Source organism: Malaclemys terrapin, chromosome 2 (assembly GCF_027887155.1).
Source record: "Malaclemys terrapin pileata isolate rMalTer1 chromosome 2, rMalTer1.hap1, whole genome shotgun sequence".
NCBI classification, from domain to species: domain Eukaryota; kingdom Metazoa; phylum Chordata; order Testudines; family Emydidae; genus Malaclemys; species Malaclemys terrapin.
The window spans coordinates 9,717,984-9,739,437 of NC_071506.1; the positions used below are offsets into that span (position 1 = coordinate 9,717,984).

At 44.1% G+C, this 21,454-nt stretch overlaps 1 protein-coding gene across 2 annotated transcripts in view; it reads left to right on the top strand.

Annotated features, from left to right (window-relative positions):
- The window catches only part of PTK2 (protein tyrosine kinase 2), a 349,972-nt gene that overhangs the window by 15,952 nt on the left and 312,566 nt on the right, over positions 1-21,454 (top strand). Inside the window, exon 2 of one of the 2 annotated variants that reach the window (XM_054017938.1) lies at positions 12,899-12,955. The exons of the other annotated variant lie outside the window; for it this stretch is intronic. The gene's annotated coding sequence lies outside the window, so the exon portion shown is untranslated. The remainder of the gene's footprint in view (positions 1-12,898; positions 12,956-21,454) is intronic. 2 annotated transcript variants of the gene reach the window in all.

Consider the following 21,454-nt stretch of genomic DNA (forward strand, 5'->3'; position numbering starts at 1 on the left):
CTTACAAGCATGAGACAGTTTTCTTCTGCATCCAGTCCCTGAGCTGGCTGCATAAGGAAGCTGAGTAGTATCATACACTCTTAATTTCCCTTCTCAGCCTTCACTGTGAATACAACTTTGGCAGCTACTAGCTAATGACTCCTTGTCGATGGTGCATACAGGCAGGTGTCAGTAAAAGCCACCAGAAGGCTTGGTAGGTGGCCAACACTCTGTGGAGAACTTGCCACATATGTATTGGGGGAAACACTGAGATATGCTCAAAGAACTCCTGAGATCTCTGTAGTCATGCAGAGAGAAAAATTTCTCTTTGTGACAGTGTTTTTAAAAGGAGAGTAGTATTTTGTTAAGTTAAAAATTCAGGAAATGTACTCAGTGCAGAATATTTTTCAAATTTGCTTATATCTTGGTATGAGGGGAAGAGAGGACATACGCGTATTATTTTCTATGACCTCAAAGATGAATTTTCAAGCTGTTTAGCTTTGGTAGACATTTCATGTACAGACTGTGAATATGTGTGTGGTTTTCTCTTTCACTCCCTTTTTCTTTTTATAGCTTTTATGAATCTTTGCAGTAGAATTTAGTGTTCTGTTACCCGTACAATATTTTCTCTTTTTTTATTTTTAAATCTTGTCTGCATTTTTTCACTGTCCTTTCTTCTGTAGACATACACAACAGGAGAGAAAAGAAATTTTTTCTCCTTTCACTTCCATTCCTCAGGTTTTCTCTCCTGCTGTTCTCTTTTCTGCCCTTTTGTGAATTCTCCCACTAGTGTCCTTTCTCCTTTTTTTTGTACTCCCCACTTCAAATATTCACCATCACACACACATTCTCTTGAGGAGTGTAGGATTAAGTGCTATCCCTGCAAGCTCTGGTGTGAGCTCCTTGCCTTAACTGTTGTCCCCCTATCTGGCAAAGCTCTCTGTGTAGGACTGCCTGGCAAACACAGACAGCACTTGACAGAGTATAGCGTAGAAGGCAAGAGCACACTGAGTTTAGCAGTGTGAATTCCAAGAGGTAGGAGGGGTTCACCACTGATATCATGTGACCAAAGAGGAAGGGTTTAAAAAAAAGAGGACTATCTAGCCATGGCTGCCTCTCTTCTGAAGAACTAAACAAGGCTGGGCTATGTGTTTCTTGTTCAGCATATTGCAGTCGTTTTACCTTTACCCCTGTCCTGCTTCATGAATAATAGTTAAATTAGCAGATTTGGTCTAATGAGAATGGGCATTGGTGGTCTCAAGACATTCACTCTCACAGCCTTGCATTAGGTTAGTTGACTGGCCAAAGAACTGAAGTCAGCATAAAACAAACCCCCATTTTAGCCACGGGTCAAGCAGTGTTTGTGCTGTACAGGGCTGACCTGCTTAAAGTGAATAAAAGATCATTGGGCAGTTTTGAAAAGTTCATGATTTCTTTTGCTCTCACTTTCACAATTGTGCACTGAATCAAATTCTAAAACACTGAGTATTACTGAATGGAGTTTTACTAACTTGCTATGCAGGGTTGTGCTACCTTCAGCAATAACGAACAATGTGGTGCAGCACAGAAAAAATATCTTCAGTTTGTTTTTAAAGGTGAAATATAGTCATGCCACACTAATTACCTTGTGGCTTATGGATGATAAGGCGCTTACATGTTAAAGTGCTACAATCACTTCCTGAAAAAAGATCTATTCTTTGGACTAAAATCTCTCCTGCTTATTCTGAGTTTTATTTGTGCATGTTTGTAAAATTAGCTAAAACGTGGCCTGGCTCTTCTGCTTATACATATACTTTGAGGAAACAAATGCTTATTCTTTGAGTAGCGTCCTTATGGGTGTGACATATGAGGGTACAATCCAGACTAATGAGTAGCTGTGTCACTGCTGCCCTCTAGCCTGGGTATCCTTTACAATGCTTTGTTGATGTTGCCTCCAGCCTGGACTGCTTACAAACAGCATCCAGCACGCAAGTCACTACTCCCAGCTATGTCTACACCTTGGTTTTTACTAGTCTGGGTTATACTACAGTATGACCCCAACACACTACCAATTTTAGATTTTCCACCAGAAATGTATATACTGTACTGCCCAGCCCTCTCCTGGACAATACAAATTTATATAAGGTCCATTATTTCTTTAATAGAAATAATGTGCACACAATTTGCCACCCCAAATGGAGTTTACCAAACACTTCAATTTAAACACGCAATTTAAACGATTAGGTAAAACAAGTTTATTAACTACAGAGAGAGAGATTTTGAGTACAAGTAATGAAGCATAAGAGTCAGAAATGGTTATAAGAAAATAAAGTTAAAATGCTTACTATATTAGATTCAAGCAAAGTTTCTCACTGTATATTTTAAGCAGCCTTAGTGACCAAACCCTCTAGGTCTGGACCCTTTCTCGCAGAATCCAGTGAATGCTTCCTTTGTGGCTTCAGTTGCCTTGAATGTGATGGGGGAGAGAAATGGGTGCCTTAGGGTGTTTGTCCCTCCTTTTTATAATATCGGGCGCCCTCTTGAAAAACATTTCCAGCTGAGATTCAGGAGACAGCATCTATGTGGAAGGATATTCCCTACTGTTTTTTTCCAATCGTTTGAGCTTCTTTATCTCCCCTTCTTGCTCGATGTCTCTCCTTACTGCTTAAATGCAAATTAAGCGGAGCATACATTCCTTTGTTTAGGACAGATCTGTTGGCCAACTTCTGCTTGGGTAGGGCTGTGGTTTGGAATATGTGTTAACATTATACAGGGCACTCTTATAACTTTATATACAATGTTGCCACACATACATTACTAGGGCAATAATGACCAGCAAATTATGAGTTTAAGTGCCTTTGTACAAGGCATACTTTGTACAAAGATTATTACAATAGCCTGTTGGGTGAGGGCAAGGGTACATTCTGTCAAAATGGGTGCTCCACTCTAGGTGCGCTTGCGCCCCCTGTACCTTTGAGTGGAGATTTCTGATAGTAGTGTGTGTTTGGCCCACGCATGTGTGCTAGTGTGCCTCGTGCCCTGTACAATTGTTGTTATAGCACTGTATGGGTGAACAGCCCTCAGTTCCTTCTCGGTCGCCTCAGCTTGTGATGGAACTCTGGCACTTGTCCCTGTTGAGATGAACTCAATTGTGTCCCAGATTTTTTTATTGTAGTAGTACTTAGCATTAGTATAATTAGTTAGTAAGTACTAGTAGCTTTAGCTTCCTAGTTTAAAAAAATATTTTTTTCATATACATTATATACAGATCGATATTAATAGATAAAGTAGCTGTATATCAACAGCATGCTCAGTACCACAGACGTTTAGTTTTCCATCGGTCCTGGCTATATCTGAGACCCCAGTTCTCCACTGCTGAGCTCCAACATATTTTTGGTACCCAGGACATTGAGATCTCCGGAAGTTCACCCAGTACCAACAGTTTCACTACAGATTTCTCTGGGAGCTCTACCATTTCATAGTGAGTTTGAGGAAGAGGATTCTGATGAAGACCTTGCCTCGTTTTCCCAAATATCAATACAGGACTCTCCTCCTCACCCCTATAGAGGCCTCTTTCCAGAAGTCTCTCAGCCTTCGACTACTCATGGCACAAGGTCGCAGCCACCATCTCGCTGGTGTGAGCACCCGGGGGTGCCCTGTCCTATTCCTTATGCACTTCCTCGGCCATACTGGGACCTTTGGGCAGCCTATCACCAGCAATTTTCCAGGGCTTCAAGCACCACCTGTTGCAGAAATAGGCGACCTTCATCGCCTGCCTTCTCTAGATCACCTGATCCTCAAGAAGAAACTTTTGAGGAGCAAGATGCTAGAGCCAATGAAGAGGTCTCTCCTCTGGCCAGTATCTCTTCTCTGGATGAAGAAGTTTATGCCTCCTCCTCCATCCTTGGCAGATGAATTTAAACAGTTCCAGGATCTCATGAAGAGAATTGCTGACACCTTGCAGAATCCTCTTGAGGAGTGTAGTGAAGCGGTGTGGCCTCCCTCCAAGCCAGAGGAAGAGGAACCACTCTCTCTGCCCGGGTGGGTGGAGTCAGGCCGGGCTCGCCCTTCCCACCAGAAGTTGAGAGGTGGGGCAAGAAGTACAAAAGGCGGAGCCCCCAGTTCAATTTGAGCAGAGCCAGGGAAGGAGACAGATGTGTCTTATGTGCTGCAGCCCGCCGACCCTGCTGCTGAGCCTGCCGCGCCCTGGACCCAGGGAGGACCAAGGCTGGGGAGGAGCTGGTGGGACTGCTGGTGGCTGAGTACTCTGATGCAGCAGCAGCTCCTGAGACGATAGAGCTTGATTCGGGACTCTGGTAGGAAGCAGCCCAGGGAAACCAGATGTCAGTTTGGTGGTGTGGTGGCTTCACAGCCGGTCAGTGTGTTGCGGGAGGGCTCTGGTCTGGGACTCAGTGGCAGCCTCCCCACCATAGACTGCTTGCTAGCTCCTCCCCTACCGAAGAGTTAGAGCTTGTAGACTGCTTGTTAGCTCTACAGGCCAGAATCTACAGACTGCTCTTAAGCTCAGCCCTGCCTGAGGGCCTAGGGTCTCTTGACTGTTTGGGGTTCCACCCTGTTACAAAGGCTGGGATGATGATGCCTACTATGCTAATTCCCCTGACACTAGGCCATGATCCCAGTGACTTAGTGAGGTGGCGTGGCCTCCCTCAGACCCAGAGGAGGAGGGATAACTGTAACCCCATTACAAGGAGCTTAAAGAACTTAATCATGAGCTGCTTGACATCCTTCATTCATCCTCATCTGCCCACATGGCTTTGTCTGTCAAGGAGGCTCTTCTGGGCCCTGTAAAGATTGTCTGGCTACTGTTCCATTCTCTTGTAGGAAGATACGAAACAGCAAAAGACTGTTTGTTTTAATTTTCTCATCCCTCTCCTAATCCTTTGGTGGTTGACACAGTTAACCAACGTGGAAGGCAGCACCGCGCTAAATCCAAGCCCCAGAAAAAAGTTATGAGAAGGGCTTCCCGGCTCTCAGCTCTCCAGATTTCCGAAAGAAGTCCAGAATATGCAATTTGGATGGGCTTGTCGAGGGTCTGAATTACCATCATAGTTCTTACAAGCTGCAACAGTTCACGTGCCTTCCTCCCTTCAGTGACTGCCTTTACCACTTCAGGCAGGTTTTGGAGTTGATCACTACAGACAAGTGGATTTTGGATATCATCTCCACAGGGTATGCCATTCACTTTACTACTCTTCCACCAACCAGCCCTCTTTCCCTGTCCCTCTTCAGGGACTCCTCTCATGAGAGCTTGCTTTGTCAAGAAACAGACTTTCTTCTATAGCTTGGATGCTATTGAACCAGTTCCCATGCAGCACAGAGGAAAGGGTTTTTATTCCAGGTACTTCCTGGTACCAAAAAAGATTGGCAGTTGGAGATCTTCCTAGATTTGAAGTTACTCAACATTTATGTGAAGGCACAAAAATTCAAAATGGTGACACTTGCAGCGATAATTCCTTCACTAGATCAAAAGAATTGGTTCTCAGATCTTGACCTTCAGGATCATAGAAGAATCATAGAAGATTAGGGGTGGAAGAGACTTTAAGAGGTCATCTAGTTCAGCCCCCTGCTCAAAGCAGGACCAACCCCAACTAAATCATCCCAGCCAGGGGGCTGTCTCAAGCCGGGCCTTAAAAACCTCTTAAGGATGGAGATTCCAACACCTCCCTAGGTAATCCATTCCAGTGCTTCACCACCCTCCTAGTTTTTCCTAATATCCAACCTAGACCTCCCCCAGTGCAACTTGAGACCATTGTTCCTTGTTCTGTCATCTGCCATCACTGAGAACAGCCTAGCTCCATCCTCTTTGGAACTCCCCTTCAGGTAGTTGAAGGCTGCTATCAAATCCCCTCTTGCTTATCTCTTGTGCAGACTAAATAAGCCCGGTTTCCCTCAGCCTCTCCTCATAAGTCATATGCCCCAGTCCCCTAATCATTTGTGTTGTCCTCTGCTGGACTCTCTCCAATTACATCCTTTCTGTAGTGGGAGGCCCAAAATTGGACGCAATACTCCAGATGTTGCCTCACAAGTGTCGAATAGAGGGGAATAATCACTTTGCTCGATCTGCTGTCAGTGCTCCTACTAATGCAGCCCAATATGCTGTTAGCCTTCTTGGCAACAAGGGCACACTGTTGACTCATATCCAGCTTCTCATCCACTGTAATCCCCAGGTTCTTTTCTGTAGTACTGCTGCTAAGCCAGTTGGTCCCCAGCCTGTAAAAGTGCATGGGATTCTTCCGTCCTAAGTGCAGGACTCTGCACTTGTCCTTGTTGAACCTCATCAGATTTCTTTTAGCCCAATCCTCTAATTTGTCTAGGTCACTCTGGACCCAATCTCTACCTTCCCGCGTATCTACCTTCCCCCCAGTTTAGTGTCATCCGCGAAGTTACTGAGGGTGCAGTCCATCCCATCATCCAGATCATTAATGAAGACCGACCCCTGGGGCACTCCACTTGTTACCGGCTGCCATCTAGACATTGAGCCGTTGATCACTACCTGTTAAGCCCGACGATCTAGCCAGCTTTCTATCCACCTTATAGTCCATCCATCCAATCCATACTTTAACTTGCTGGCAAGAATACTGTGGGAGACTGTATCAAAAGCTTTGCTAAAGTCAAGGTATATCACGTCCACTGCTTTCCCCATATCCACAGAGCCAGTTATCTCATCATGGAAGGCCATCAGGTTGGTGAGGCATGATTTGTCCTGGGGGAATCCATGTTGACTGTTCCTGATCACCTTCCTCTTCTCCAAGTTCTTCAAAATGGATTCCTTGAGGACCTGCTCCATGATTTTTCCAGAGACTGAGGGGAGCCAGACTGGTTTGTAGTTCCCCGGATTCTCCGTCTTCCCTTTTTCAAAGATGGGCACTATATTTGCCTTTTTCCAATTGTTTGGGACCTCCCCCAAAGATAATGGCCAATGGCTCTGCAGTCACATCAGCCAACTCCCTCAGCACCCTCAGGTGCATTGCATCTGGCCCCATGGACTTGTGTATGTCCAGCTTTTCTAAGTAGTTCTTTCATCACTGAGGGCTGCTCACCTCCTCCCCATATTGTGCTGCCCAGTGCAGCAGTCTGGGAGCTGACCTTGTGTGTGAAACCCGAGGCAAGAAAAGCATTGAATACTTCAGTTTTTTCCACATCATCTGTCACTATGTTGCCTCCCCCATGCAATAAGGGGCCCACACTTTCCCTGACCACCTTGTTGCTAACATACCTGTAGAAACTCTTCTTGTTACCCTTCACATACCTTGCTAGCTGCAACTCCAATTGTCCTTTGCCCTTCCTGATTACACCCCTGCATGCTCGAGCAATGTTTTTATAATCCTCCCTAGTCATCTGTCCAAGTTTCCACTTCTTGTAAGCTTCCTTTCAGTGTTTAAGCTCACTGAAGAGTTCTCTGTTAAGCCAAGCTGGTCGCCTGCCATATTTGGTATTCTTTCTGCACATTGGGATGGTTTGTTCCTGCACCCTCAATAAGGCATCTTTAAAATACAGCCAGCTCTTCTGGACTCCTTTCTTCTTCATATTAGCCTCCCAGGGGATCCTGCCCATCAGTTCCCTGAGGGAGTCAGTCTGCTTTTCTGAAGTCCAGGGTCTGTATTCTGCTGCTCTCCTTTCTTCCTTTTGTCAGGATCCTGAACTCGACCATCTCATGGTCACTACTGCTCACGTTGCCACCTACTTCTACTTCCCTGTTTGTGAGCAGCAGGTCAAGAAGAGAACAGCCCCTACTTGGTTCCTCTAGCACTTGCACCAGAAAGTTGTCCCCAACGCTCTCCAGAAACTTCCTGGATTGTCTGTGCACTACTATATTGCTCTCCCAGCGGATGTTAGGGTGATTGCAGTCTCTTATGAGAACCAGGGCCTGTGATCTGGAAACTTTTGTTAATTGTCCAAAGAAAGCCTCTTCTACTTCATCCTCCTGGTTTGGTGGTCTATAGCAGATGCCCACCACGACATCACCATTGTTGCTCTCGCTTCTAAACTTAACCCAAAGACTCTGAACAGGCTTTTCTCCAGTTTCATACTGGAGTTCTGAACAATCATACTGCTCTCTTACATACAGTGCAACTCCTCCACCCTTTCTCCCCTGCCTAGCCTTCCTGAACAATTTATACCCATCCTTGACAGTGTTCCAGGCATGTGAGTTACCCCACCAAGTCTCTGTTACTCCAATCGCATCATAGTTCCTTGACTGTGCCAGGACTGCCAATTCTTCCTGCTTGTTTCCCAGGCTTCTTGCGTTCGTGTACACGTACCTAAGATAACTAGCCAATTGCCCTACTTTCTCAGTAAGAATCAGGAGGCCTTCCCTGTTGCACCCTCCTCCTTGTGTTTCCTCCCGGTATCCCACTTCCCCACTTACCTAAGGCCTTAGGTCTCCATCCTCCAGCGAACCTAGTTTAAAGCCCTCCTCACTAGGTTAGCAAGCCTGCCTGCGAAGATGCTCTTCGCTCTCTTCGTTAGGTGGACCCCATCTCTTCCTAGCAATCCTTCAGGCAATTATCACACTTCTCGAGTTTCCCGGTCTGGACAGCAGATGGATGACTCTGTCCCCCTTAGGACGGAGTCCCCTACCACCACCATCCATCTGCTCCTCTTGGGAATGATGGTTGTGGAACCCCCATCCCTAGTACAATGCATCCCATGTGTTGTTGGTCGATGGGGTCTCCTTCTGATCCCTTCCCTCGGTAGACTCTTCCAAACCATTCTCCGTCGTAATACCTGTGCAGAGAGCCTGAAAACGGTTTCTTACCTCTATCTGCACTCGGAGTACATGGGTTCTCCTTTTTCTGGAGGTCACATTCTGCCAATTTTTTTCCCCATTCTGCATTGCCCTCTCTGATTCTTCAGCATGCTGTGCCTGTAGTACCAAATGCTGACTTCTATCCAGAAAGTCTTCATTTTCTCTGATGCAATGCAGGGTTGATACTTGGGTCTCTAGTCTTTTAACTATAATGCATATTTCCACATTGCGATCCATCCATCTCACAAACAATTCCCATGTTTTACTGTCGGCCAGGACCACGCTCAGAACAGGGTGCTCCCTTTTGGCCTCATCTGCCCCAAGGGTGTTTTTGAAAGTCATGTAAGTACTAGCAGCACAGCTCCGCAGGAAAGATATTTTAGTGTTCCCTTATCTGGATGATTTGCTGCTGACGGACCAGTCCCTGGAACTGACTTTACAGGAAACTTCTGAAGTCATAGTCTCTTCCTCAACCTGGGCCTACAACTGAACATTCAAAAATCCACTTTGATCCCTGGGCAAAACTTAGAATTCCTGAGGGCTCCTCTCAATTCACTAGCAGCAAGAGCCTACCTTTTTCTGCATAGGTTTGTAGCCCTTTCCAACATGGTCAATACAATCCGGCTCAGAAGAGACCATGTGTAGCAAGTGGGACTAACCCCGCGGTGCCTCCTGCTGGTGTCTTCTGGGAATTAGCTCATCCAGCCTCCGGAGCGCCCTCTGCAGACCGGTGTCCCGCTTTCGCTTGGCCACTGTGTCCCTCCTGGACCCGGTCCCCGTTATCTGGGGTGCTGCCCCCTGGCTGTAAACCCCTCAGTCTCAGGGTCTCCCCTCCCCGGGGAACCCCCACCTACTATCCCCACATCGCCTCAGTATAAGGATACTGCCAGTCATCATCTAGCCTCCACGCCCTGGGGCAGACTGCAGTATCAGCCTACTCATCTCTGGCAAGGTTGGGTTTGGACCTGCTGCCTTTGCCTACCCCTGGGCTGCCCTCTGCAACCCCCAGTACCCATTGGCCTTCTGCTAGGCCGCAGTTTTCCAGGCTGGAGCTCCCCGGCTCCTCTGCCTTTCCCCAGCCCTGCTCCACTCAGGTACCCTGTCTCTAGCTCCCTGCAGCCAGGCCCATCTCCCTCTATAGCTAGAGAGAGACTGCTGAGCTCCTGGCTCCCAGCCTCTTATATAGGGCCAGCTGAGGCCTGATTGGGGCGTGGCCACAGCTAAGGCTGCCTACCCAATCAGCCCAGCCTAAGGCTCCCAGCCCCAGCCCTAGCCCTCTCCAAGGACTGGCTTTTAACCCCCTGTGACAGCCCTCTCCCAGGGCTGTTTTTAACCCTTTCAGGCCAGGAGCGGGTGATCACCCCACTACACCATGCTTCACATCAATCTCCTGGAACTCAGAGCAGTCAGATATTCCTGTCTTCAGTTTCTACAAATAATCAGGGGCAAGCATCTAAGGGTAATGATGACAACATATCATACATGTTTTATATCAACCGGCAAGAGGGAGCAAGGCCCCCCTCCCTCCACGCCAAGGCTGTCAAGCTTTGGAATTGGTGCATACACAATCGGATTGTCATCATAGCAATTTATCTTCCAGGGGTTCAGAATGTGACGGCGCACACACTCAGCAGCCACTTCTTCTGAGACCATGAGTGGGAAATAGACTCCAGCATATTACATCACGTATTCTGGCAATGGGGCACCCCCAAGATAAACTTGTTCGCCACAGCAATAAACAAGAGATGTGCCCAGTTCTGCTCCAGCAGCAGACTGGGTCAGTGATCCCTGGGGGGTGCCTTTCACCTTCATTCGTTGTCAGATCTATTGTATGCATTTGTACCAACTCCTCTATTAGCCAAAATGTTGGTCAAAATAAAAAAGGACATAGCATGCATGGTTCCTCAGGGGGCTTGGAAATCTCTGTCTGCCAGTCAAGTGTCCTACTCACTTCTATCTAGTTATTAAATGCCTTGCAACGGTGGATCTCAATCTAGTTCTTAAATGCCTTGCAACGGTGGATCTCAACCTTTCCAGACTATTGTACCGCTTTCAGGAGGCAGATTTGTCTTGCAGACCCGCAGGTTTCACCTCACTTTAAAACTACTTGCTTACGAAATCCGACATAAAAATACAAAAGTGCCAGCACACTATTACTGAAAAATTGTTTACTTTCTTATTTTTACCATATAATTATAAAATAAATCAATTGGAATTAGGGCTGTCGATTAATCGCCGTTAACTGATGCGATTAACTCAAAAAAATTAACTGCGATTAAAAAAAATTATTGTTATTAAGCGCACTGTTAAATAATAGAATACCAAATGAAATGTATTAAATATTTTTGGATGTTTTTCTACATTTTCAAATATATTGATTTCTATTACAACACAAAATATAAAGTGTACAGTGCTCACTTTATATTATTTTTGATTACAAATATTTGCACTGTAAAAATTATAAACAAAATAAATAGTGTTTTTCAGTTCACCTCATACAAGTACTGTAGTGCAATCTCTATCGTGAAAGTGTAACTTACAAATGTAGATTTTTGTTGTTGTTGTTACATAACTGCACTCAAAAACAAAACAATGTAAAACTTTAGAGCAGGGGCGGGCAAACTTTTTGGCCTGAGGGCAACATCCGGTTTTGGAAATTGGACATAGAAATTCACTATATGTGTTCCATTTCCATCTCTATGGCATATCTCAAAAACATGCCCATTATTGAAATAAGTGAGGCGCTACTTGGGCTTCTATACAGATTCAGACTAACACGGCTACCCCTCTGATAGGTTCACTGAGTGTGACTCAATAACTCACGACTCTACTTCTGATATTGTGTTTGTCTCAGCTGTATTTTCTTCCATACTGGACTCTACTCTGAAGCCCCCCTTGCCTTATGGGGAACTGCTCGGTAGTCACCTAAATTGGAGCACCTATAGGGACACTACTCAAAGAAGAAGAAATGGTTACTCACCCTGTGCAGTCACTGTAGTTCTTTGAGATGTCTGTACCTATGGGTGTTACACTACTTGCCCTCCCTCCCCTTTGCTTCAGAGTTCTCTGTTATAGGGATTTGCAGTAGAGAAGGAATGGAGAGCAGTTCACCTGCGCAGTGTTATATAATGATGGTATGGGGCATGAAACTGACTAGCATGCATGCACGGGCCAGACAGTGCTATGACAAGCTCTGCTCAAAGGTGCAGGGATTGCAAACGCATCTAGAGTGACACACATCTCAAAGAACGACAGTTACTGCACAGGATGAGTAACCAGTTCTTCTCACCAGATACTGTTTTCAGATTTTCTTCAGGGAGACTTGATTTATTCATTTTTATTATTTGTACTGTTGTAGCACCTAGAATCCTCATTCAGCAATTGGGGCCTTTTTTGTGGTATGCACTTCACACATGCACACAATCAGCATCAAGATACATTTAGACCAGTGGTTCTCAACCAGGGATCTGAGGCCCCCTGGGGGAGGGGGGGCAGGGCCGCAAGTAGGTTTCGGGGGGCTGCCAAGCAGGGCTGGTATTAGACATGTTGGGGCCAGGGCAGAAAGCCAAAGCCCCATCACATGGGGCTAAAGCCTGAGGCCCTGAGTCCTGCCACCTGGGGCTGAAGCTAAAGCCTGAGCAACTTAGCTTTGTAGGCCCCCCTGTGGTGTGGGGCCCTGGGCAGTTGCCCTGCTTGCTACCCCCTAACACTGTCCCTGGCTTTTATATACATAAAAACAGTTGTTGTGGCACAGGTGGGCTGTGGAGTTTTTATAGGGGAGGGCTCAGGAAGAAAAAGGTTGAGAACCCCTGGTTTAGACTATTACAGTTTCATCAGACCCATCCATCCAAAACCTTGAAAGCATGAAAATAATAAGGGAAAAGTCTCCAGCATTTTTTTTTTTTAACCACCTTCACATCACCTACAGTACTGTTAACAACACACTCCAACACTCGATAAGGCATTCACTTCCATCTCCAGTAGATGTCATAACACAAGATGCACCCCAACTGACTGCCACATAGTCCATTTATTTGGAAAATTATTTTGACTTAATATTGCTGGGGTCACTGTTAAACTATTTGCATTCAACAGGTATCAAGTATGTGACTAATCTGAATTTTCATATGTCAAAAAAGGATCCTGATCAAGTCTAAATTATTATTTCAGACTTCCATCTCAGTCATAGCAAGTACCTACTACTGAGCGCTGGAAAATCTACTTAAGGTATGTGGAATTTCCAGTGAACTAATTTTTTCAATGGGTTTTATTAATGTTGGGTAAAACTGGTTTAGGCTGAGATATTCTAAAGCATCCAAGGACCTGGACAAATTGGAGAAATGGTCTGAGTTAAACAGGATGAAGTTTAACAAAGACAAATGCAAAGTGCTCCACTTAGGAAGGAAAAATCAATTTCACACATACAGAATGGGAAAAGACTGTCTAGGAAGGAGTACGGCAGAAAGGGATCTAGGGGTTATAGTGGACCACAAGCTAAATATGAGTCAACAGTGTGATGCTGTTGCAAAAAAAGCAAACATGATTCTGGGATGCATTAACAGGTGTGTTGTGAGCAAGACACGAGAAGTCATTCTTCCGCTCTACTCTGCTCTGGTTAGGCCTCAGCTGGAGTATTGTGTCCAGTTCTGGGCGCCGCATTTTAAAAAAGATGTGGAGAAACTGGAAAGGGTCCAAAGAAGAGCAACAAGAATGATTAAAGGTCTTGAGAACATGACCTATGAAGGAAGGCTGAAAGAATTGGGTTTGTTTAGTTTGGAAAAGAGAAGACTGAGAGGGGACATGATAGCAGTTTTCAGGTATATAAAAGGGTGTCATAAGGAGGAGGGAGAGAACTTGTTCACCTTAGCCTCTAAGGATAGAACCAGAAACAATGGGTTTAAACTGCAGCAAGGGAGGTCTAGATTGGACATTAGGAAAAAGTTCCTAACTGTCAGGGTGGTTAAACACTGGAACAAATTGCCTAGGGAGGTTGTGGAATCTCCGTCTCTGGAGATATTTAAGGGTAGGTTAGATAAATGTCTACTAGGGATGGTCTAGGCAGTATTTGGTCCTGCCATGCGGGCAGGGGACTGGACTCGATGACCTCTCGAGGTCCCTTCCAGTCCTAGAATCTATGAATCTATGACCTTAAGAGAGCACAAGTCCCATTGACTTTTTCCATCAGACTTGCGTTGCTTAACTCTGTTAGGTGCTTTTGAAGATCCCAATGGTAAGCAATTGATGTTAAACTGTAACAAGATTCATCCCAGATTCCCTTTGACATAAATCTAGTTTAGATGGCATATGAGATCATGAAATCCTTTCATTATACTATTGTAAAATAAATTTTATAGCTATAAATAAATTTAACTGTCTAATACATGACCCTTCTGTTCATTCACTCACTTCTCTGAAAGGGGGAGGGGGTGGGTGTTAAATCTTATTTGGATTGTTTTCCATGTTTTTTAATTTGAGAAAAATTCATTAAGCAATTTTTGAGTTATGCAAAGCACTCAAAAATATACTTCTCTTAAGTATAAGGGATGCAGTGTTTCCTAGTGGATAGACCACTGGACTGGGACTTGGGAGGCCTGGATTCTATTCCTAGCTCGGTCACTGGTCTGGGTGACCTTGGGAAAGTCATTTTGCCTCCCGGTGGCTATATTTCTCCATCTCTAAAATGGAGATAATTATGCTAGCCTCTTTTGTAAAGCCCATTGAGATCTTCTTTGAGATCCACTCACGAAAAAAGCTATAAATTAGGGTTACCATATTTTAAAATAACAAAAAGAGGACACTCCAAGGGGCCCCGCCCCTGCCCCAACTCCGCCCCCTTCCCAGACCCACCCCAACTTCGCCCCTTTCCTAAAGTCCCCTCCCCAACTCCGCCCCCTCCCCTGAACACTCCGCCCCCCTGCTCCTCCCTCTCCCCTGCTTCCCGCGAATCAAACAGGCAGGCAGCAGGTTAGCTGGAGCTGGGGTTTGGGGGCACGGCCCAGTCCGGCCGAGCAGCTCCGGCCCAGCTTGGCTCGGGCCCTGGTCCCAGTTCTGGCCGAGCGTGCTGGCCCTGGTGGCTCCAGCTTGGATCGGGCCCCGGGGCACCGGCCCGTCCGGCTCCGGGTCCGGCCCCAGCGGCTCCCCAGCCCAGATCCAAGCCACACAAGCCCACCCTATTTTCCTGGATATGTCCGGCTTTTTGGAATTTCCCCCCGGATGGGGATTTGAGGACCAAAAAGCCGGATGTGTCCGGGAAAATCTGGACGTATGGTAACCCTGTATAAGTGCTAAGAGGTTTTAATAATTAGTAGTAGTACTGATGCTATAGGGAAGTTGACCACACTTGCTGAGCTCTAACGGGTATGTAAATAGTGTCCAATGAGGCTATTTTCTTCAGAGGCGTGTCAGTGTATGTTGCTTACACTATGCCCTAAAGTTGTAAATGATATCCGCTGAAGTTTATTTTTTTACCAGGACCCTGTAAAGACGTAGCATCTTTGTGACGTCAGTAGTGCAGTCTTCCTGCCAGTCTGATGGGCGCAGGGGTTGCTAAGCTCAATCTGTCATGTGGACAGCTTGTGTGAGGGGCATTTGAAAGACCCTATCTTACCTACAAAAGCTTTGTAGCTGCTTCATACCAAAGCTGCTCAACTGAACACTGTAGAATCAGGATGACACTATGGTAATGGAGAAGAATTTTAACAATCCTCTAGTTCCATATTGTACTTCTTGTGGTTTCAAATAGAAACTATATTTTCTGTACATTCACTCTGCCAAATCACAGACTTGCAATATGTCTGTCGCCTGTGGTGTTCAACCCTTCTACTTCTGTTCTTTATGCCGTGAGTCCTGTTTGGTCTTCTTTTTAGTTCATCTGTGCTTTCCCTAAGTGCTTTAATCCATCACTGCAGGGTTATATTTTATCCACATTGAGACTGATATTTTTCTGACTTGTTTCCCTTACTGATTGTAGTCTTTAGTTTTATTTAAAGTTAATGTTAGTGATGTTATATTACACCAGCATTGGTTTGGCTGTTGTGGCTACAGTTTCAAGCTCAACAGAGTGAAAGTCACCTCTGCTACTTGCTTCAGATTTAGACTCTCTAGGAACACATAAAGACCAGGATAGTGACTACACATGCACTTACAAGTACAAGGTCTAGTCTGTTTTACAAGTTTTATTAAAGTTATGATTACCCATGCATATAGAAATTCTATAAAGACCTATGCTCAAATTACAAATATAGTTATGCTCACATCCTTAAGGATATTCTTAAAATCTGATGGCTGCCTTGCCAATTGATCATCAGTAGAGGGATGGTTCCTGCTGGAGTTTCACATAGGGAGCTCAATTTTCCCACTCTGGGCACTCTCTTTTTATAATGTGGTTCTGACTATACCTCATACCCTGTGGTTAGGACATGTAGAATAATGTGACTACCAGGTATCTTGTAAGCAAAAAAGAAATTACTCTTACTGTTAATTTTTCACAATATCATCCATTGGTAAATCTTTTCCTGTAATCTTGTGGCACAGTTACTTACTTATGTCAAGCATTTCTTAAGCCTATAGTCTAGTATGGCTAAGCTAAAGTATTACAGGCCTCAGCGTGTAGGCCTTGCGTTTCAGCCCTCCTTACTTAGATATCTAATGCATACTTATCCTTTCTGACTACTGATCAATCTTATACGTCTATCATTCTACAACTTAACTCTGTTTAGCATACAATTATATATGACATACATGTTAGTTAATCATAACATGATTTTGTCACAGAGGTCATGGATTCTGAGACTTCCAAAGACCTCAGTGACTTCAGCCCACAGTGGCTGGGAGTTGCCGGGTCCTGTCGCTTCCCGTGGAGGCAGGGAGCTGCGGGGGACCTCTGCAGCTTCTGGTCTCAGTGGTTGGCAGTGGGATCCCTGCAGCCTCAGGCCCCCGTGGGTGGCAGAGGGACCCCTGTAGTTCTGAGCCAGGGTGGAAGGAGACCCTCAAGCTCCAAGCCTGTCCTGCAGCTGCCCAGCAGGTTTCCATTTTGTCATGGATATTTTTAGTAAAAGTCAGGGACAGGTCACAGGCTTCCGTGAATTTTTCTTTATTGTCCGTGACTTTTACTAAAAATATCTCTGACAAAATCTTAGCCTTAGTCATAACATCACAGAATGAATGAACAATAAACTAAAATCATTGGCTACATGATGTTGTACTTGGATGTCTGGGATTTTTGTATAATTGGTTGTAGTCAACGCAGAATTGTGGAAACTAGTTACTCACTCTTGTTGCCCACACCTTAATGCTTTTTGTTACTACACTCTCTTTTGTGGTGAGCAATGTGGGTGACAAGAGTCCAGCAAGATTCACATCACTCATGTTTTGAACTGTAACAAAATCTTTCTGCCGACAGTTCAGGAATGCCAGTGCACTTACTCACCAAACTTGCTGATTCAGTTAATGCCATTATTTTTGCCCATTTAGACTATTGTAATGGCTTTCTTGTTGCAATCATGATTAATACATGTCAGCAGGTACAAAATGCTGCTGCTAGCATTCTGGATGTAGCAAAAATGTAACTATCCCTGGCTCTGATACACTTAAAGCTACTTTTCAGATTAACTTCAAGGTACCCTCTTCCACTTTCTAAAGCCCTTCAAATTCTGTCTATGATATAGTTGGTCTGTACACCTTCCGCCACTAGTAAAGGTCACCTAATGCTGGTTCACTTATCTCATCACTACCCAAATGTGCAGCATTGTGTGACTGTCTTTTCTTGCACAGTAACACTTTCTTTAATTTCTTGCCCAGGGATTTCATGGCTGCTAATTAGCCTTTTTTTGCTTTTAAAATTCTAGGTGAATAATTACTTCTCCCGTCCTGCCCACCCACTCTTCCCCTCATTTCCAATGTGCCATGTCTATTTGTACTAAACTCTTGCATAGCTATGAATAGATTAATGCCTTGGTCTGATTAAAGTTGGTTTTCCTGGGTGTTTTTCCATGCGAGTTAAAGATAGTAAAGTTCAAGTTTTTAGTAGTCTTCAGTTTTATCACTTCATTAAAAAACCTGAAGCTTTGTAGTTAGAGCAAACAATAAAGCCCTAAAGTGCCAGCCTGGATGCTTGAGACCAAGATCCAATGTCCTGTGCAGCATATGAGACCTGAATTAAGCAGTTGGGACCTCAGGGTTACATGAGATGGCCTCCACTGTCCTCTTTCCCCTTCACTGTTCTTCCTTCTCTCCTTAGGTCAGGTCTAATCAATATAATGTTTAAGTATTATTATTTGTATTATGGACCAGGGTCATACTGTGTTTACATTTTTTATAGTAAACTTAGTGTATTTGGCCATGCCCCAGATTTTCAGTCTGTCTTAAATTTTTATATTGACAGTGAACAGAAATTGTTGGGAGGGAGTATATTAAAGATTTTGTTAGCTGGGTAAGAGATAGCTGGGCCATTGGCAGCTGGTAAGGCATGGGGAATTGTTCGAATTTTGGTTTCAAGGCGGTAATTGAGACTTATGGTAATGGACAGTGGAGGCATGCTCCATTTTTCTGAAAAGTTTTACACTGTTTATAACACCAGCAGTTAAAAGCCAATATGAGGCCCCTTACCTGCTAATACCTGAGTTCAGGCCGATGTGTTTCATGTAGCAGTTGATATCCCTGACATCTACAATAATGAAGGCAATGCAATTCCTGGTATGTTTTAGGGGTTAGCAGTGTCTTCAACAGTAGCATGGATAACCCAGAAAAGTCAGAGCCTGAAATTGTCTTTCTGCAGGTAAAAAGACTTCCAGGTCATCTCAAAATGTATTTATCATGTGTAAAAAGCCTAGATGGGAACTATCCGCATTTAGGATCTTTTTTTGATTGTTTCCTTTCATTTCAGTTGACCTTTTAAAATGAACAGCTGTTAATGTCATGATGTCATGTACTAGTGTGCTTTTTGGTCTGCAGCCATTTGTACTTTGGAATACACAGTGTGTAAAAGACTGAAGTGAGTCATATCCTGGTAAAACCATGACAACCATGTATTTATTAGTTTGTTAGGTAAATATCTTGCAGTAGAGTGCACCTTCTTGGATAAGACTTCATTATAAAATTTTCACTCAGCTCCATGAATCATAGTATTGTAAAATATAGCACCATGACAAGTAAGCAAAGATAGATTCATAGATTCCTAGGCCAGAAGGGACAATTGTGGTCATCTAGTCTGACCTCCTGTAAAAACACAGCCCAGAACGTTCTCAAAATAATTCTTAGCAAGACACATTACATTTAACATAGCATTTTTCTGGCATGTTTATGGGGAGGGATGGAAGTAGATCTGTTTGGTCAGCAGTTTGGGGGAATGGAGAAGGCTGGGATTAGCTCAATTTAATTATTGGCCATTTTTTTGCACCATCCCTTTTTTATTTGTGTTACATAACCAGATACAATATACGCTATGAATTTATCACCTAGGTATCTAACGTGCTATACTTCTTTATTACACACACAAAACTACATTAAAAGAACATTATTAAGGTTGCAAAATAAAGCTCTCAAAAGTTAGGAAATGTCAGAATTAAGGTTGTCTGTTTCAGCCTTAATTTACCTCCTTGTGCATAAGCATTATGAGACAGTCTTTAATTACGTGATCACATGGTATCTTTTCCTCAGGACCCCAGTCAATTCTGTGCACAGGACAGACGGACTTGCTTTGGGGGATAAATCAGGATTGTGTAGTGAATGAGCATGTCTGTAGGATCCCTATTTCATTTGTTGCAGAAGTTGGAAGGTGTTTAATGAATAAGGCAGGGGATTGCAGGAAGAGAATGGATGATTTCAGGGGTCAGACAGACGAATACTTCCCTGGAGAACTGGATTCCATCTCTTCCTCTGCCACAGAGTTCCTATATGATGCTAGGCAAATCACTTAAACAAGTGGCGCTCAACCTTATTACACAGGGGAGCCTCACAAACCTAGGCATAACCTTGTGTGGGTCAAACAGATTGTACATATTTTAATAAGATTTAAAGTCACTAGCATTGACTTATATTTTAAGTTCCGTATGTATTTAGATAGACAATACTGTACATAGAAACAATCTATTTACACACTTATTGTGTTGAAGTCGGCTGTGGGCCTTATGAAATGCTCTGGTGGGCTGTAGGTTGGGCACCCCTGATTTAAATCAGACTTCTCACAGATAGTCACTAATCGTGTGTTCCTCATTTTGAGTGCCTGACTTTGAGACCTTTGTTTCTTATTTACAGAAGTGCTGAGCACTCACAGCTGCAACTTTAGTCAATGGGAACTGTACTTTGAACATATAAAGCACTATATAATGCTAAATACTGACAATCTGGTCCCTAGGCATATCGAATTGAATACCCATGTTGGATATTTTTGACTTTACTCTCTTTGTCTTGGTTTGCTATCTGTAAAATGGGGGTATCACCACCTCTCACTTCACAGGGGTGGTATGAAAATAAATTATGCTTTGTGAAACACTCACATACTATAGTGACAAGTGACAAGAAAAAAGCTTATGAGGAACTTAATTCTGTCTTCAGACCAGGCTTTGAATAGCATGCAGTAAATAAGGCATGGAGCCACGTATTTAACAAAGAAGAGAAAACAAAAACTATTGAGTAGCTGCTCATTAGCTGAGCACCGTACATTCTGGGCACTGAATAAGGCTGAGGTCCTGGTGGGAAAATGGCATGGAAAATTTCAGCCCAGGTGGTTAAATTTTGATAATGTAATAAGCAACTGAAAACAGGAAAATGTCGGGCAGCCTTCAGTAATAGGTGATGTTAGCTCCACCTATAAGAAGCAAGCCACACAAAGGTGCTCTGACGCTATTGTGATGAATGTTATATCAATATTTAGATGTATTGGATTTAAAAATAGTTATGACCTTTTGTCAAGCAACCTTGCTTCAACCAGTACAATGTGTTTTAAAAATTGCTGGCACACAATGGACTTGTATATCCTAGTAGCTTCCAAAGTGAGGGGTGGTAATATTATTGGCTGAGCTTGCAAAGGCCTTGCACGCAACTCAACAGCCTTTTTCCGTTTCTTTATCTGTAACACAATAACTTTTGAAGGCTGCAGCTGATCAATCCCATAATTTCAGGGAATGTTCTAGGCATCAGTGGCCGGAACCCTATTGATTTTTGGGGAAAAATCAAGGGAGACACATGAAGCCGCTGCCAGCACAGCCTCAAGCAGCTCTGCAATTGTTTATATATCAAACAAGTGGTTGATGTCATTCATTAATTCCTTTCACATAACAGTACTCGTCTTTGCTCATCCCAATGGAGTTTATCTCCCAACAGAAAGAAAAATAATGGCGGAGGGAGTGGGGATGCGCACACAGCCCTTGGCATGGAGAAGAAATGGGGTATCCTGGTATGGGGGAAGAAGGGAATGTGAATTGCTGGTAAGGGAGTGAGATTGCAGTGAGTCCCTGAAATAGAGGGGGATGGGAGTGTGTACACAGAATTTGTGGGGTGAAATGGAGGAATGCAAGGAGCCACTGATGTGTTTAGTAAGCTCAGCCTGCAGAAGCTACGAAGTGTGAAAATATCTCTTTAAAGCAGTAATCGCCTAGAAGTGCTTACAGCTCTGTCTGACTTCTGGAAGTGACGTCTTGCTGGTCTTGTTAGCTGTTTGACTGTCTCAAGGTTTTCAGGGCAAAAGAAGACAGTATTATGTTGGTGGAAAAGGATTATGCTACATAA